Source organism: Macrobrachium nipponense, chromosome 34, assembly GCF_015104395.2.
Source record: "Macrobrachium nipponense isolate FS-2020 chromosome 34, ASM1510439v2, whole genome shotgun sequence".
Classification (NCBI taxonomy): Eukaryota; Metazoa; Arthropoda; class Malacostraca; order Decapoda; family Palaemonidae; genus Macrobrachium; species Macrobrachium nipponense.
Window position 1 is genome coordinate 13,919,531 of NC_061095.1, and position 19,504 is coordinate 13,939,034.

Below are 19,504 nucleotides of genomic sequence, written 5' to 3' on the forward strand. Positions count from 1 at the left end.
TGGGTGTTTTCCCCGTAGTCTGCATCACCTCAAGAAACTTTAGCGAGATATGTGATCTATGGCCAAGAATTCTTGTGGGTCTGCCGAAGGGGTCTTATCCACTTACTCGGCAGAGCCTGAAAGGACTTTGTCAATGGGTGCTGATCCACTTACATGACAACACACCTTATTAAGGAGCACACAAACCAATCCCGACCACCTGATCCTAACCACCATGTTAGTATTAAAAATTGCTCAGAGTTATCCCCAACTCTTCGCAACACCGTAACTCAAAACACAATGCACAAGCACACAATAAATTCAAAAAAAAAAAATTTTATCTATTACAAGATATCACAAGAGTTTCCTTACTGAACTGAAGTGACTGGCCGCTTGTGCGGCAACTGCACTTGTTCAGCAGAAAGTCTAGAACATATCTATAAGACTTAAGTAGTAAAAAAAAAAATTTTAAGGATTGTTGTAAGCTCCTGTACCCAGGATTGTGCCCGCAGACACAAAAAGGACCTAATGAAAAACATTTTTCATAGGTCACACGCACGTCCTTCAAATAGTGAGCCGCAAACACAGAATACATCTCCAATATGTCGCTTCCAAGATATTCTTCAGCGACATATTTCTCTGAAAAGAGAGAGACGTCGCCACTGCTCTCAACTTCATGAGCTCTTACTCTCAGGAGTTTTAAAGAATCATCCGTGCAAGCCTTATGAGCGTCCATAATTACGTTCCTGACAAAAAAGGCTAAGGCATTCTTAGACATAGGTCTTGATGGATCCTTCACTGAGCACCAGAGGCCTTGTCTAGAACCTCCCAACTGTTCCTTTTTCTTTAAGTAAAACTTTAATGCCCTTACTGGGCAAAGAGACCTCTCCGGTTCCCTGCCGACGAGACCCGATAATCCTTTTACTTCGAAGTTTCTCGGCCAGGGGTTCGAAGGATTTTCATTCTTCGCTAAGAATAATTCCTTGAAGGAACGATGGCTGAATCTATATTGAACCCGACTTTGTCACTAAGGGCGTGCAGTTCGCTAACCCTTTTTGCCGTTGCCAGAGACAAAAGGAATAAACATTTTCTCGTTATATCACGAAACGAGGCCAAATGTAGGGGTTCAAATCTCTCTGAAGCCAAGAAACTTCAGCACTACGTCTAGATTCCAGTTAGGGGGAGAAGTCATTCTAGACTTCTTGGTCTCAAACGACCTAATCAGATCATGCAGATCCTTATTGTTTCCCAAATCTAGGCCTCTATTCCTAAATACGGCCGATAGCATACTTCTATAGCCCTTTATCGTGGCTACGGAGAGCTGCGATTCTTCCCTTAGAAATAACAGAAAATCAGCTATTTCTGTTACAGAGGTACTGGAGGAGGACAACTTCTTTGACTTACACCACCTTCTAAAAACTTCCCACTTGGATTGGTAAACCCGGATAGTGGAAGTTCTCCGGGCTCTAGCGATCGAGCTTGCTGCTTTACTAGAAAAGCCTCTCGCTCTGACAAGTCTTTCGATAGTCGAAAGGCAGTCAGAGCGAGAGCGGGGAGGTTTTGATGAAACCTCTCGAAGTGTGGCTGTCTGAGAAGATCCCTCCTTTGTGGAAGGGATCTGGGGAAGTCTACTATCCACTCCAGTACCTCTGGAAACCATTCTTGAGCTGGCCAAAAGGGGGCTATCAGGGTCATTCTTGTCCCCTTTGAAGTCACAAACTTCCTGAGTACTTGTCCTAGAATCTTGAATGGGGGAAATGCGTAAACGTCTACCTGAGACCAATCTAGTAAGGAAGGCGTCTACTGCTAGAGCTCTGGGATCTTCTACTACTGAACAGAAGACTTCCAGTCTCCTCGAGAGGAACGTGGCAAAGAGGTCGACATGAGGAGTTCCCCAAAGAGACCAGAGCTTGAGGCAAACTTCTGAGTGGAGGGTCCACTCGGTATGAAGGACCTGGTTCCTCCTGCTCAGCCTGTCCGCTCGTACGTTCCTTACTCCCTGAACGAACCTCGTCAAGAGAGAGATGTTCCTTTGGGAAGTCCACAACAGCAGTTCTCTTGTGAGTTCGTAAAGGGCATACGAGTGAGTACCTCCTTGCTTCCGAATGTATGCCAGAGCGGTTGTATTGTCCGCATTCACTTGTACTATTTTGTTGCATACTAACGGTTCGAAGCTCTTTAGAGCTAGGTGTACAGCTAGCAGTTCTTTGCAGTTTATGTGCCAGGACACTTGAAGAGCATTCAAGTGCCTGACACTTCTCTCTTTCCCAAAGTTGCTCCCCCCAACCTTTTTTCCGACGCGTCGGAAAACAATACAAGGTTTGGGCTCTGTATTTCCAGGGAAGTACCTTTGTTTTCCCTCAGTGGGAGTAACCACCATTCTAGATGTCGTTTTATCAGATCTGGAATGGGAAAGAAGTCCGAGAGGAGTCCTGTCTTCATGTTCCACGAACTTCTGAGGAAGAACTGAAGAGGACGGAGATGAAGTCTTCCTAGATGAAAGAACTGCTCGAGCGAGGAAAGGGTCCCTAACAGGCTCAACATCCCTCGCCGAAGTCCGTTCTTCCTAGGAAGAGAGAGACTTTTTCTAAACCTCTCGCTAGTCTCTCTTGAGAAGGAAATACTCGAAAAACCCCGAGAATCCATCCGAATCCCCCAGATAGACCAAGTCCTTCTGGCTGGGGATCAGTTGGGACTTCTCGAGGTTCACGAGTAATCCTAAAGTCTTTAATTAGGTTTAGTGTCACAGTCAGGTCCTCCAAACACTGTTCCTCTGACTTTGCTCTGATAAGCCAGTCGTCTAGGTATAGAGATATACTGATTCCTTTCAGATGAAGCCATCTCGCCACATTTTTCAAAAAGGTTCTTGTGAAAACCTGAGGCGCCGTCGACAGGCCGAAGCACAAGGCTCTGAATTGGAAGATCCTTCCCCCCGTCATGAAACGGAGGTACTTCTTCGACGAAGGATGGATCGGGACGTGAAAATAGGCGTCCTGGAGATCCAGAGACACCATCCAATCCCCTCCCCTTGGCGAAGAGCCGCCAGGACTGAAGCAGAGGTTTCCATGGCGAACTTCTGTTTTTGAACAAACTTGTTCAGAGCACTGACATCCAGAACTGGTCTCCAGCCCCCCGAGGCTTTCGCAACCAAGAAAAGACGATTGTAAAACCCCGGGGAGCTTTGATCCAGCACAAGTTCTATAGCTCTCTTGTCCCACATCTGATCCACCATTTGTTGAAGAGTATCTTTCAACACAGGGTCCTTGTAATTGGCGGACAATTCCTTCGGAGTTGACGTCAGGGGAGGATTGTCCAGGAAAGGAATGAGATATCCCTTCTGAAGAACCGACATCGACCAAGGGTCTGTGTCGATGTGAGTCCAGGCCTCCGCAAATCCCCGGAGCCTGGCACCTACTGGTGTTTGGAGGAGCGCCACTTCACTTTCCCCTTTTAAAGGGGCGGAACGAGGCTCGACCTCTCTTCTCGGTCGTTTTCCTTTTAGCGGTAACTCTAGTGGGAGGGCCACCTCGAAAGGGCCGAACACCGCCCGAACAGGAGTAGACGCCACTTTCTTTTCTCCCACCATCACTGGTCTCTTCTTCCTGGACGATTGCAGGAGAAGATCCTGAGTCGCTTTCTCCGTCAGAAGATCGGGAAATATCCTTCACCACTGTGACGGGAAAAGAAAATCAGATCTAGGGGCGAATAACAAAGCTGCTCTTTGTGAATGTGACACTGCTTTCGTCAAGAAAGCGCTAAACACAGATCTCTTCTTCAAGAGACCTGCTCCAAATAAGGAAGAAACTTCCCCTGAGCCGTCTTTGCACCGCCTTGTCAATACATGACAAAATTGCCAGGAGTACATCCGGTTCTAGCCCTTCAGGGGCATGAGCCTTCTTGGACATCACCCCAAGGGACCAATCTAGAAAGTTAAAGACTTCTAGAATGTGAAATAGTCCCTTGAGGAGATGATCCAACTCTGAAAGTCCCCAAGTAATCTTAGCCGTGTGAAGGCTATGTCTCCTGGATGCGTCTACCAGACTGGAAAAGTCAGCTTCAGCTGAAGCTGGGAGAGTGAGACCCATATTCTCCCCAGTCTGGTACCAAATCCCCCTCTTGCCCGTAAGTCTAGGGGGGAGGCATGCAAAAGACTGTCCTAACTAGCTCTTTCTTAGTTAGCATCCAGTTATCCAGCGATTGCAGAGCTCTCTTCATAGAAATCGTCGGTCTCATCTTCAAGAAAGCGACGATTTCGGAGTCTTCGAGCATGAAAACAGTGACGAGGCGAAGGAGGAGCGGCAGGGATCAATGCATCTCCGTATTCCTGGAGAAGGAGAGCTGTCAAAACTTTGTAGTTCGACAGTCCTTCTGTACCGTGAGACTCGTCCTCTGATTCCTCTTCCATAATCGGATCAGTAGGAGAGGCCACTTCCCGTTCCGGGTCTTCCTGTCCAACCACTCTCTCTACTGGAGACAAAAACTCCTATAGGAGAGGGGCTAAGAGAGTGTATAGAGCTCCTATGCTTGACTGGCTCTTCGTACTTGGCTGGCTCCTCGCGCTTGGCTGGCGCCTCGCGCCTGGCTGGCGCCTCGCGCCTGGCTGACTCCTCGCGCTTGGCTGGCGCCTCGCGCTTGGCAGGATCCTCGCGCTTGGCTGGCGTCTCGCGCCTGACTGAGTCTTCGCGCTTGGCTGGCGCCTCGCGCCTGACTGGTGCCTCGCGCCTCTCAAAGGTCTCGCGCCTGACTGACGCTTCGTGCCTTGTTGAAGTCTCGCGTCTTCCTGGTGCCACATCCTTGCGTGACAGATGCTTGTCTGGAGCCTCACGTTTGGCTGAATGCTCACGCCTGGTTAATACCTCGCGCTCGGCTGAAGCTGCTGCTCTGGCAGACGTATCCCATCTGGGAGAATCCTCTGGTCTGTAATGCGTTTCTCGCTTGTCTGTCTCTTTAACCTTAGAGGACGCTTCTCGTCTGTAGGACGCCTCGTGCTTGGCTGGCGCGACGCGCTTGCCTGGCGAATCAAAATCTTCCCACGAGTCTCTATCTGAGTTCTCAAAAGACTCACGTCTCACAGGAGCCTCACTCCTGGTGGGAGAAGGAAGACGAGTCTTCTTGACCGGTAGTCTGACGTCTTTCTTACGAGGAGGATCCTTCGAAAGGACTCCTACTAAGGCGGACAGCTGTTCCTGCACCGCCAAAATGATCCTCTTGGACGCTTCTCCTGCGTCTTGCTTGAACGGGAAAGGGGAGGGAGACTCGAAGGCGTGTTGCCCCCATCATGGGGGGGAAGGCAAAACCCTCTTCGCCTTCTTGATAGAAGGAGGCGCCTTCTTCCGCAAAAGCGTTCTGGGCTTGAATCTCCAAAAACAGGATCTCTCCAGTGCCTTTTCAGGGGCCTGGACAAGTCCGAATCCTTCCACCCTCGTTTAGGAGAGGGAGAAGCGGACGAAGAGAAGCACTCTCTGAGGACGCTTTTTCGATAGCGGTCCTGAGCAGGCTGTCTATATACAGCACCTGCTGAGGGGGGACGCCTGACCGGGGGGAATTCTCCACAACCTCCGTACGGCTTTCGACTTTCCTTCTCCTCTGGGCGGGTTGGGAGCTTGGAAGAGGTCTAGGCCTGGGAGCGTCGCAGAGACGGTCAGACGACCCCCCTCCACAACACTGGGGACACTCACTTCACTAAAATCACTTTCACAGTCCTACCTTTCATTGTAGCCATTTTTGATCTCATCTGTGAAGCGTAGCCTTCAGTTCAGCAATTTCCGATGCCGAATCTGAATGTACGGCCAGTGAGGGTCCTGATACAGAATCATAATTAAGAGAAGAGTTAGAAATATCCAAAGGCTCAATAGGCCTTGTACTACTACCCGCCATCTTAGATGCAGCCCTTCTGACTCTATCCCTTTCTAAACTTCTTTTTCAAAAAGTAAAGAAAAGTTAGGAAGGTTCTTCCATTCCTCAACATTCAACCTCTCACACTCATGACAGGTGTTAGAAATAGAACAATCAAAACCCCACTACATTTGCGACATACAGTGTGAGGATCAACCGAAGCTTTCGGTATCCTCACCGGTTGCAGCCTACATTCACACACATTCTCACACAAAACACTTGAATCAGACATTCTGAAGAAAAATCAAAAAAGCAAGTCCAAATCCAGTCCACAGTAGCGAATGCCAAAACAACGATCCAGGTACGTCACCAAAAGTCCACACAAAAAAGATGATCAATTGCTTAGAAAAGCGAATTCCAGTCAAGAGGTGGCAGCAACGATGTTGATACCACCGGCGACAGAAAATATATGATTAGAAAACGGGAATGGTTCCTAGTCCTGCCGCCCACAGGGCAGGCCGGGTAGATCACCTGACCTACCTGTAGCGAGTGGCGCGAAATTTGAATTTCTGTCGGGCGGGGACGGGACGAGTCTTTAGCTATGTATATATCTGACAGGTAAGTTGATTGTATGAAACCATAGAGGAACGACTACGGATAAGTGGATTATATACATATTTTTTTTTTTGCTTTTTTGTTTTTGCTAGCACTTTTCATTGATTTCAGTCTATATTAGTATTTTGAATTTTTTTAATAACCGTATGGCAGAAATAAATGTAACCTTTAATGTTTGCATGCTAAGAATGGCAAAATCATCGTTGCCACATTAGTGGAGGCTTCACACATACGCCGATTCATTACTATAAACTGTTTCCATGAATTCTAGTTGTCATAGTAATGCAATAATGATAAAATTGCTTTAATATTTATGTATATATACTTCCAATACATAGCCTAATTTCACCAATTTCAACGTTTTGTGTGTAGTCTTATACCCAGTTTGGAGGGTCAACACATACCGAATAGCAACAGAGAGAGAGAGATAGAGAGAAAGGAAGGCGAAGGAACGAAGAAGGAAGGGGGTGGCGGTGGAGGGGGGGAGAGGGTAGGTGGAGCTTTATACGCGTTTTCATATCCATTTCTGCATACTAATGGAGTTTTCGTCTCTTGGTACAAGGACAAGTGTCGTTATTCTTTACGATTAGTGATTCACGATACCCTTAAAAATTACAGAACTGGGTGTAATGCACTACAGCAAAATCTCTTTCTGATACGAGTGTTCGTTACAGAAATAGGTATTGCCCAAAAAGGTGCTTGCACTGTCTCTGAAACCCATAGTAGGTATGCTGCTTAGTTGTCAAACAGTTTATAATAATGAAACGGCGTATGTGTGAAGCCTCCACTAATGTAGCAACGATGATTTTGCCATTCTTAGCATGCAAACATTAAAGCATCCAAACATTAAAGGTTACATTTATTTCTGGCATACGGTTATTAAAGAAATTCAAAATACTAATATAGACTGCAATGAAAAGTGCTAGCAAAAACAAAAAAGGAAAAAAAAATATATATATGATCCACTTATCCGTAGTCGTTCCTCTATGGTTTTCGGCAGCCAGATGTACGAAAACGTTAGAAACATTTGATTGTATCTACTTTAGAAATATCTGTAATTTTTCGGGGAAATTTGGTTGCAAAAAAGGGATAATATACATGAATTAAATTAAAATTTTTAAATAAAGTAAATTTGAACTAAATAACGAGTAAAGTAAACAATTTAGGGAATGAAACTTTGCAGTTTCTTCGTCTGCTGTTCGTAACTGTGTTTGTGGCGCGCAAGCTTAGGAACCAGGAACAGCAACTGGTTTAAAGTGCAATGTGGAGTGAACTGAGACCAAAATGTGTATACTAACAATCAAATAAGCACTGTGGAGTTTCAGTTGTGATGGCAGTAAGGATAAAAACCACCGATTACAAGGTAAGAATGAATTCAGTTCAAACCATGACCCCGGGAATAAAAAGTTTCATACTTTCAGTAATATAGGCAACAAAATGTTGTTTTATTGTGCTGATTACAACTGCAATCTTGAGTAAGATCAATAAACGTTACATAGCCTACATATGCTAACATTGTTCAAATGATTGCTGGGAAGGCTGGGAAAGATGATTGTCGTCACTGATCAGAACCTGTACATCCCACGGTAGCCGCCATATTGGATTTCAAAACTGCCTTGAAAACATATTTAACAAAGAGCGTTGCATGCTTATTTTAGTTCGTATGGGGCTTTCATATATCATATTATGTTGACGAAACTTCAATCTTTTGAATGGTATGCTTAGAGTTGGAATTGTATTCTTGTTTCACCATTTACATATAGAGTGAATAAGACCTGAAAACTGTGATAGGGGTTGGTAGTCGCTGGTTTTTCCCCCTATATCACATTACCTACTAGCTATATGGATGAAACTTCAATCTCTTGAATGGTATGCTTAAAGATGTAATTGTAGGTATTCTTGTTTCACCAATTAAATATTGAATGAATAAGGCTGATCCATGCGATGATGATGGATCCACTGCGGTGTTTCCCCCCTACTAAAGATGCATTGCAAATAATTTGGTCACAAAATTATTTGGTCGAATGAGAAACGAGGAACCATAGACCTATCGGTCGGGCTAGCCAAGAGCGCAGCAATGTACAGGGCTACTAGGCTATAGCCTACCGTACTGTAGGCTACAACTGTAGCACGCCTCGAATGCTTCACTATGATAATGTACTGTGGGCTAAAATTAGGTAGCTTATAACCTAACCCTCAAAACTTTCCCTATGATAATTATAAATATAGATGAGTAGGATACGGTTTTATTTGTACCCTCGTAAGATCTACTACTTATGTATAGGTAGGAGGTACCCTAATAAGAGACAAGCTAGCTAGGTAGTCTAGGGAAAGCCAAAGATAGCTACTATTTGGCCTATTCTAAGGATAAACAACTCAAATCTATAGCAACAAGATGCTTTTAAAACTTCGTTATTTTAGTAGAGTGATGACTAACGCACTAAAGTATACGTACCATTTCGAATTATTTGGTTTTGAGTTTTGAAATGACTAAAAGGTTCACGTCAGCCACTGGAAGTCAACAACACACGGGCCGGGGAAACGACGATGATGATTGTGTACAATTGAAGATCTTCTTGGAAATTGTAGCAGAATATTGGAAGCTTAAGAACAAAAACAAAAGAAACCTTATATTTAGAGATTTTTAATGAAGAAAGCTATGACTAATCTAAAAAAAAATAATAATAATATAAGAAACATAACAGAGAATGTGTAAATTACCATCGAAACAAATAAAACACAAGATATTTAAAAAGTATAAAATCTAATCATAAACTGATTGATTGTGCTTCTTTTCCTATTGATTATTTTTATTGTTTTTTGTGCTATTTTATTTCTTTACGTGACAATTCACATTCTGCGTCCCGTTTACTGGCATGCTTTTTACGTTAATCCTTTACCCATTGTCTCCTCTCGTTTAATGCATGCAGCATTTATCTGTTTGCATCTTTATCATGTTTTCACATTTCCACAAAAGCGAATTAAGACATCATCTGCTAAAAAGGAGTGTTTTAGAAAAAAGAAAAGTGCTCTGTTTTGTATTTACACAAGATGACACAGAGGAAAAGCAGAGCGAGATAATGTTTGCAATTATGAAATGGGTAGAAATAAAAATAACTGTAATGAAACTGATGAACGCGGAATGTTTAACTGTAGAATGAAAAAGAATTTATCTTAGGAGTTGACGGGACACTTGGGATAGTGGAGGTACTATAATTATTATATCGAATTATGGGGATGACACTAAAAAGTCAGTAATCTGTCTTAGAGTTATCAAATCAGTGGAAAGGTAGACGTATTAGGATATCACCTGAGGAATAATGCATATATATATATATATATATATATATATATATAGTATATATATATATATATATATGTGTGTGTGTGTGTGTGTGTGTGTGTGTGTGTGTGTATGTATGTATAACTGAATCACGAAAGTTAGGAACGTGATAAATCCATAAATAAAGATAAATGCCACGAAGGAAAAATAAACGAAGGAGGTCTGCAAGATCTTTCGACTTCAAAAGTCCTTTACTGAGCAGATACTCAGTAAAGGACTTTTAAAGTCGAAAGATCTTACAGACCTCCTTCGTTTATTTTTCCTTCGTGGCATTTATCTTTATTTATATATATGTATGTATAGAAACTCTGTGTTACTTTGGCTTATCTACGCGTCGCCTCTGAGGTGCTAGCACTAAACATGGAGGAAGCTCAATGGGACACCGTGTTATGTACACCCATTTTCATATTGTGTAGTCAACAAATTATATGACCAAGCTATATCTTTGACCACCGAGGGGCTAGTACTGGAAGGCGTCTCATTGAGCTTTCGCCATGTTTAGCACTAGCACTTTGGAGGTGACGCATACACAAGCCAAAGTAGTACTACCTGAAATCCTTAGCTTAGCTCACAATTAACATGTTCATTCATAATTATATTACGGGTGGGTTTTAACGTTTCACGCGATTTAATTAGCATCGGCAACGAAGATATATAACAACTTCGAGTCGAGAAATGTTCATGAAGCCTATTACATTACAAATTTAAACTGATAGGACAAATGACAATAAAAGTGAAATTACCAGTTTCCCATGTAGATATGATAATGATGAAGGGATATATATATATATATATATATATAATATATATATATATATATATATATATATATAAGCATAATAGGTCAACGGTTCTATTAAAATATCTTTTTAATGGTGCACTTTTACCCTGGGACCAAGTTTCAAGAAACTTTTCTAGTTTACCACCGTTACCTTTTTCAGTTCAAATTAGTTTCTCTCGACTAAATGACGTGAAATACTTCGATTTTCTCGGCGATTCGAAGATCTGTCGTCTTCTTTCATTTTCAATTGGGATTCTGAGACCAGGAGAACTTAACTTCTTATATGGTCTTTTTTTTTTTTTCTTTTTTTTTTTTTAAAGGACCATACGAGTTTAATCACGTGAAATATGTACTACTGACATTAATTAATAACAAGATTTTAAATAGAAAAATGTGTCTGTTTTGCTGAGCTATCACAATTTAAAAGACGATAATCTAATAGGAATTTCTTAAACTATTTAATTGATGACTTTAACTCTAAAACTATCGTCTGTCAAACTCTGATCGTTTCTTCATCGGTTGTTCAAAAGGTTTAAGTCACCAGTCTGTTTTAATTGCGCTGCAGTCTTTGCCATTTCCACCTATATGGTTATATATATATATATATATATATATATATATATATATATATATACTATATATATATATATATATATATATGCATTATTCCTCAGGTGATATCCCAATATATATATATATATATATATATATATATATATATATATATATTGTATGGAGTTTTCCCCAAAACACCCACACGTACAAAATATTCTGTCACTTTATTAAACCTGGGGTGAGAGATATAGACCAACACCCGCAGCTTACGTCACAAATCAATCTAATTCTGCCTCATTAGAGTATTTAGTGTGAACAAGGTCTCTTTAAATTAATGACGTCGTTTCGCCTCTAGTTTCGATTTTACGATCTCTTTGTAGATTATGCCTCCCTTCCAAATGCTCCAAATAATGACCAAAATAAGTCTGTAATGCAAGCGCTGCAATCTAGTAAAATATAATTTTGCAGCTAAGGAGCACATCTGTCATGCACTGACAGTAACAATGACCAACAGACGTCGATAAACACTTCATCTTTAAGTCATACATACCCAAAAGGTCACGTAAAATCACACACCAACGCTCGGAATTCCGCTAATCGGGATCCATTCCTTTTAAAGTTATTTTTAGCGCCATTGTAAATGACAATAAACAGGTTGAGTTGTCACCTTTAACATTTGAAGACGTTACGATACAAGCTGTGGCGCCGTATACCGCATTAGGCTTAGACCTAGGTAATTCATTGACAGACCTTGAACCACAGCGTTGGTTGATTAATGAGGCTTCTTGCAGATCTAAAATATATAGCAACAGAACGAACTCATTCGCTCCTTCCCTGAATTTAGAAAATAAAGAGTTTTTAAAAAATCGTTTAATCACAGAGCTTGGTTAGATGCACATCCCACACCAACTCACTCGATCGGCGTCTCCCATTATGACTTATGAATAGATTCGGATTTGAGATAACGACAAACAACATGTGAAGGTTCAGTGACCTTTTTGGTGTTTTCCTTTTGTCGATAGAAATCCTGCAACCTTTAGGATTCTTTTTGACCTTTCCGGCTGCATACCGTTATACCGCCCCTTTCACATTCAAAAGTTCGTTCAACAAGGAACCAGGGTGACATAATTCCTCCTTTCAAGGACATTAATTAAATCTTTCATAGAAATGGATTACCAACTCATAGTAATTCAAATGAGAGATGAAACGCGTATTTAGAGCATTTGGGTTAGCTAAACTTATACCGGTTCCTGTTAAAGTTACGTATATTCAAGTAAATGTTTATGTGTATATATAACATAACGTATATTCGAGTAATAATATGGATATATATATACTATATATATATATATATATATATATATAATATAGATATATATAGTAGATATATATATATAGTATATATAGATATATATATATATATATAATATATATATATATATATATATATATATATATAATGTATGTATGTATGTATGTATATATAATATATATATATATATATATATATATATATATATATATATATATATATATATATATATATATAAACTGAAACAACAATGAAAAATATTTTTGCCTTTTCTCTATGCCATTTACAAGCAAACTATGAACTAAGAAATAAAAGATTGCAAAGATTTGGTTTTGCAAACAGCAACATCGTTTAAATGTGAATATGCAGTCATTTTAATGCTTCTGACCCAACCAAAGACCTGCCTAAAATTTAATAAGATTTGGATTCATTACAAAGGTTGTTTACACGCCCTTTAATCTATGTAGCTGTTGATAAAACCTAGTGTTTTTTATGTATTTTTATTCCATTGTAGTTTTCCTGCTAAGGCCTTCATGTGAATTATAATTCCACTTCGGCGTTATCAGAGAGAGAGAGCGAGAGAGCAGAACGGAGGAGAGGGACTGAGAAATAGAGGAGGGGGGGGGGGGGAGGGAGAGAGAGAGATGAGAGAGAGCCGAGAGAGAGAGAGAGGAGAGAGACGAGGAGAGAGAGAGAGAGAGAGTAAAATACCTTCTCTTCTAGACTTGTGATCAACTCCGTGTAGTTTATATGGGCCACCACGAAAACGTTCGTAGTCTTTATTTACTTAAGAAAGTTGTTCGATTTCTAGTTAATCAGTATTCCATTGGGTTCGTTCATTTTCATTAAATTACGATTAATTACTATTAACTGAATGCATTTAAGGTTACAGGTTGGAAAAAGGCAATGCAATCATCGATTGACTTCAATGGAGTTCACTGAAAGTGTTCTTGGGAAGTCGTTCCATTAATATATAAAAGAAACAGATAATGCGCGTCTAGCAAACTGGTATTTACACGAACACGGTCTTACGTAATCGCCGATACTAGAAATTGAACGAATCATCTCGAAAATAGACAACACATTTCACAGTTCCGAACTCCCAGGCAGAACTCGGACATACCATAAGTCTAAAAAATGGTGCTAAATTACACAAGGAAACTGGAAAAATTATGGAATAGCATGTTAATATACGATAAATATATACATATTATATTACTATGTGTAATAATTAATATATTTGAGTCTTTTAACATATATCAAAGAACTTTCTAGTTTGTTCCACGATTTCCCGACGGGTGGCAACCCTGACACGTCTGGAACTGTGAATAGTGTATTGGAGGTCTTCTGTTTGTCAGTGGTGGGAGCCTCTTCAGTATATAAGTTGTAGGAAGCCGGGTCGGCAACAAACCATACAACCTGTGAGTGTTGTGTTGAATTAGATGTTCTAATTGTCAGAGTTTGGGATATTGTGTCATTGAATAAGCAAGTTTTCTAGAACGTTTCTGGAGTTAATTTGAGGATTGTATTTACTCCTGTCTGCTGTACGGTACGTTGCCACAGGCTACATTTACTCTAGGCCTATCGGCTTTTTTTTCGGTTAATGACTTTGTTTTTAGCCTGTAAGACATAATCTACCTCTATTAAGGCTTGAGGACACAATTGCGAATGAATGTATAAGAATATCATCATAATAATTTAGTAGATGGAAGATTTGCTTTGTACATAGATCCCTTAGCCTGTTAAAAATGTTTAAAAAAAAGCCGTAGATTGTTTAGGACCTCAAGTCATCGCAACCCGACCTAGGCCTATGGATTATACCTATTACTGATATACCTACTACCTCTTATAGCTTAAATATACCTTGCGATAAATTTCATAATACGCTACCATTGGATGTTTCATTTTATAATTTAATAATGTTACCTACAACTGTCACTGTGACAAACACCTGTCAAGTGAACTTATGAAGTCTAGGCCTAGGCTGAGGGTAATTACTGGTCTTAGGCCTATGTTGGTTGATATACCTATATTGTCTAGACTAGGCTAATTGTTTATTTTAAACTGGTGAATAATTTTTCTTTCATTTGTAGCTCTTCTTTGTCATTTTGAATAATTTTATTTTAATTTACATTTGAAATGCATGGTTAACCAACTACGTACAACATAGGGCCCATACCTATGTTGATGACGCTGAGGAGGCATGTTACTAGAAACAACATGAGTGAAAGAAGGATAATCCTTCCCAGTCTAACCTAACTTGAGCGACTTAGGCCTACTTAACTGACCCTGAACCCATAGGCATGGCTTCTCATTGGGGTTTTTTTTTTTTTTCCCTTTTTTTTTCCCGACCCTTTTTGGTTGTCTATGGAGGATTAAGCTAAGCCTGTTTCACCTGACATAGAAAGAAAGACATTGAAAACTAAGTAGGGTTTAATACCAAATGGTCACCTCAACCATAGCGCAACCACCTTCCGGAAACTCGGAAATTATGGCTTAATTTGTGACTTGGGAGAAAACACTTACTTCGAGAGGAAAGTAGAGGTCTCAATGTGTTGCTTCAACGGACGCCGGCTCTTGAGTATTATCTATCCTGGGTTACATTACGTGTTAAAGTACTTTTTTTGGGAAGGTGGTAACGCTACAGTAGAGGCCGGCCATTTGGTATTTTATCCTACCGTTAACTAGCTTCCATACATTCGATAGGCTTTGCTGTATCTAAGGTTTTGGCATAGAAAAAAGTAACAAGTAGCTATACACACAAGACTAAGAATAACTGTATGACAAACCTGAAATGGCCTAGGGTTGATAACACAAAAGAATCAGTGATGTTATTTGCTGAACAAAAAGAACGGCAATGTTATGAGTTCCACCAGGTTATTGGGGTGTTAAGAAGTATTGGTTGCTATGTGCAAGAATAATAGTATCATGTTAATTTTCTGTAGTGAAAATTAAGTAAATAGTAACGCTTACATTCGGGTAGTCGTTGGACAAGGGCATGAGATTGTGCAGAATAGCGATTTGTGCATTCACAAAGAATTATTTTTTAAGTATTGGTTACAGGAAAGGGGTGATGGCCTTTGTATAGAAACAAAAAAAATCAATAAAGCTGACAAAATAAAAATCTGATCAATGGAAGAAACATTGAACAACATTTGAAATCAGTGTCGGATAAAAGAATGGACATGAACTGAGAGTAAAAACTAAAAAATATGTTTTTAGTTATTAAGTTTGGCACCTAACCTCAGCAGTGTAGTGTGTCTGCCAATGTATTTGTGGATTAAGCACTATGAACCAAGGATGTACTGTAAACAAAGTGAGAATAATGTTAAAACATCAAGTGGTCCATATCAATGTTATTAATTTTCTAAGGTTTTTGTTTAACGGAAGGTCTTGCGCACTAAGGAAAAAAATCATTCAACGCGTATGCCATTGCTTTATAAAGATCAAGTTCCAATTTCCATGAATATCCTCATTATTTGAGAGAAATTCAGGAAAACAGACTGTTTTACTTTTTCTAAACTTATCCTGCCTAACCTATGGTGCCATAAATCAAATTGAAATACATGGAAGCATTCTGATCATAGATTTTCCTTAACCCACCTCCTGTCTGGATTCCCAGATTTAATCTGGGATGTTGTAAATCTTTGGAAAAATATTTCCTAACATAGTTATATATTCTTCTCTTCTTTGCTATCCCTAAATGGAGTCAGCAGCTGTTTGAACTCTCAACCTATCCTGACCCTAAAACTGATTTCATACTGTAATCCCCTCCTATTTCTAGACAGAGAGAAGTTGCAGGGGTGATCAAAGTCATATTTATCAGAGCATCACAAACTATGAAAGAAATCCTAATTTACATTTTGTTCATGAAACTTACCTGTCAGATATATATATATAGCTGTATTTTCTGAAGTCCGACAGAAATTCAAAAACTTCCGGCACACACAGTGGTCGGCCAGGTGGTTAGTACCCATTCCCGCCGCTGGGAGGCGGGTATCAGGAACCAGTCCCATTTTCTATTCATAATTTTTCTGTCGCCGGTGCTGGAAACACCTGTTTTCAGTACCTCCGTCTTAGGATTTTGAAACTTCATGGCCGCTAAATATCCTAATTGTCTTTTGATTTATTGACTTGGATTTGTGGCTAGGCATACGCTATCTTAAATTGTTTTGAATATGATTCATTTTTGTATATCTGAATCTAGTTAGGCTAGTTTCAGAGGGTGTTGTCTGCTAAGATAGGGTGTGGCTACCGAAAGCTTCGGTAGTTCCGCACTCGATATGCACGAGGGCTATGTGTCTTGCTTCTTTGTTGAGATTTGTCATGTAAGGAGTGTGAGACTTTGTCTAATTCCATAAGGAAGACGTATGATTCATATGTATGCAATTAATCAGTAAACAAAGTCAGGGTAGGCTAACCTACCTGTAGACTATTTTGCCTAACCCTGTAGTATGGCCTACGGGCTATAAATATGTCTCGTGAGGTAAGCCCTTTACGTTATAGATTCCATCTGTATCTTGGATCTAAGGTGCTCGCTCTCCTATCATTGTGGTGAAAAGTGCTACTTCTGTAGTTGTTACTCCTAACCCTGTAATGTTGCCTTCGGGCCCTAAACAGTTTCTGTAGAGGGTATTGACCTTTCTCTGATACTCTATCGATTCGTAACTTAGAATCGAAAGTGCTGGCTTTTGAGAGCAAAAGTGAAGTGGCTAAGTGCAGTGACAGTGCCCCTTGTGTAGTGGAGGGTGCGTCAGATCGGCCTTATTTCGCCTCTAGGCCGGGACCTCTGCTTGACCTCCCAGGAACAGGGAGAGAGCATGTCGAAAGCCGAAGGAGGGTTGGGGGTTACGAGGAACTCCCACCGATCTGATGTGCCTTTCGGACACCTGAGTTACTCCCATTCTGCCAAAGTGCGTGCACGAATCCTGAAGGATTGCTTCTCGTCCTCCGAAGCGTCCTCCCTGCGCAGGGTTTGGAGCTTTCGGAAGGACTCGCGCCCTCTAAATAGAAGCTTTATAGAAGAGGACGTTTCACGTCCTCTCTCTCTCTCTCGTCATGCGTTGCAGTGAGAAGTAAGAAGGCGAACGTCGCCTGAACTCGTGTACGTCTTTCCACCGAGAAAAGGGAAAGCAAGTCATATTAGCAGGACGCTTTTGAGCGCGGACGTCCTAGCTTTGTTGCTGTGAGAATAAGAAGGCGTTCCCTCGCCCCGCGTATTCTCACACGATCAACCCTTCACCTGAGACTGCTTCGTGCAGTCGGTTTTCTCTCCGAGATGTCTAATGCTCTTTCCCTGAAGGCAGTTTCGCTTGCATTGACGCCTGTCATGGAGCGTGACACTTTTTTCTGCACGCTTTTTTTTTTTTTGACGCTCGGCTTGGACGGGACGTTCGGATGGGACGCCAGGGCCGCACGCGCGCGGGTGCACGCCAAGCGCGCACCAGTAGACGCCGAGGCCTCTTCCCAGGATAATTTTGCAAGCTTTTTAGCCCATCTGAAAGGGCTTTTCAGATGATAGATTTTGTTAGTTCCTAGTCGGGACTTACGCTGCCGAATTGAACATCGTCGTTCTACCTGTCGTAAGCCGTCTCTTAACAGGATTCTTGCCCCTTCCTCGTTTGAGATGGGAATCGAAAATAAAATGCTCGACTTCCTGGATTAGTTTTGTCAATTCAGTGAATTTCCCCATTGACAATATTCTATCGTTTTGTCAAGTAAGTGGGGAGTCATATACGCTTGCTGTAGTTACCTCTTCGGATGGCAACCGAGAGGTCTATTGTCTATTAATTTAAGGACATTTAATCGTTACTCCCTGCAGCCTTCCAGGAGTTTCCGATTTATCTTTTACCGTTGTATGGTAGTGTTATGACGACACAAACGCATCTATATATTTAGCGTTTTCTGTTTCGCTTAAATATACCAGCTTGAGAGTCTCTTTATGCTAAAAATTACGGACCTATTTCTTCGTAGAATAGGGTAGCTGGCAACCCAGGCATAAAGTTAAGAGACGACGATCGTAAGCTGCTGCTGTCACTGTCCTCTCCGCCAGTCCAAACGAGGCAGTAAGGACCAGCTCGTTCGCTTGTTCATGCGCTGTAGGTTACGTCTCTCTCTCCTGCGGGATTGACTGACTAACCGTATCTCTGTGCTGGCAGTTACGTCTCTCTCTCTCCTGCGGGATTGACTGACTAACTGTATCTCTGCCCTACAATCACGGACTTTAGCCTTAGATTGAGGGGATTTCTTACATGAATGAATAAACATTGCATTCGTTTGCCTTACTATGTTCTCAGAGATATCTCTTACTCCTTTCGGTGCTCGTTACCGCACGGTATAGGACTACGAGTCTACCGCAACATTTCACTATTATATGCTCTCCTGCTTAGGCAAAGCGCAGCCTTTTTAGGGAAGTAAACATACTGTGTGAGGGAATGGATGAGCTTGCTGGGGACCATTGCCTTCCTAAAGAAGTTTGTTTCCCTGAATAGACTGCAATTCAGACCTCTACAGTTTTTTTTTCCTACGGGAAACTGAAATTTTATTAAAGATCTAGGAATGATTCTGAACATCTCTCGGTGCGTTAAGTATCACTTGAGGTGATAGAAAGAAGGTGCCGGACATCTGGAGAGGGTTTCAGATGTCCTGGATCATAATCTGAAAGAAGTGGAAGCAATTCTGTCGTCCCTCCAGTCCTGGAAACGAGTTTTTGGAAACCAGTGGTCCATATCAACTCTGATCTTCCACAGCTCTCTCATATCTTAGGAAGTATCTTCTCTCGGTCCCTGTTCGGGTTTACGAGAAAGAGCCTATTATAACAACAACAGACGTAGAATGTAACGATCCTCTAGAGGTTCGTTACAGGATTGCAAAAGTCCGTACGAATCGTCTCGATCGACGGCAGCAACTACTGACTTCCGAGTGGAATCTTTCTTTAGAAGTATGTTGATAGTTATGGAGACTTTAGGGACGTCCTTTTCATACATCTCTTCGCTATGATATTGAACAGGGATGGATGTTTAGCTCTTTTGCCCTTTTTCAAACGCTTAGGAAATGTCAATAAGATGATTTATACCATCACCAG

The 19,504-nt window shown here is 41.1% G+C and overlaps 1 protein-coding gene and 1 long non-coding RNA gene across 4 annotated transcripts in view; one reads left to right on the plus strand and one right to left on the minus strand.

Annotated features, from left to right (window-relative positions):
* The window catches only part of LOC135207916 (dnaJ homolog subfamily B member 4-like), a 57,264-nt gene that overhangs the window by 31,639 nt on the left and 6,121 nt on the right, over positions 1-19,504 (plus strand). The window contains exon 1 of one of the 3 annotated variants that reach the window (XM_064239861.1): positions 13,690-13,841. The exons of 1 other annotated variant lie outside the window; for it this stretch is intronic. The gene's annotated coding sequence lies outside the window, so the exon portion shown is untranslated. Of the gene's footprint in view, positions 1-13,689; positions 13,970-19,504 lie in introns of those variants that run through there. One more of the 3 variants, XM_064239862.1, reaches the window with a different exon arrangement.
* The window catches only part of LOC135207918 (uncharacterized), a 46,569-nt gene that overhangs the window by 10,425 nt on the left and 16,640 nt on the right, over positions 1-19,504 (minus strand). The window contains exon 2 of the long non-coding RNA XR_010313083.1: positions 8,885-9,032. This is a non-coding gene — a long non-coding RNA (uncharacterized LOC135207918). The remainder of the gene's footprint in view (positions 1-8,884; positions 9,033-19,504) is intronic.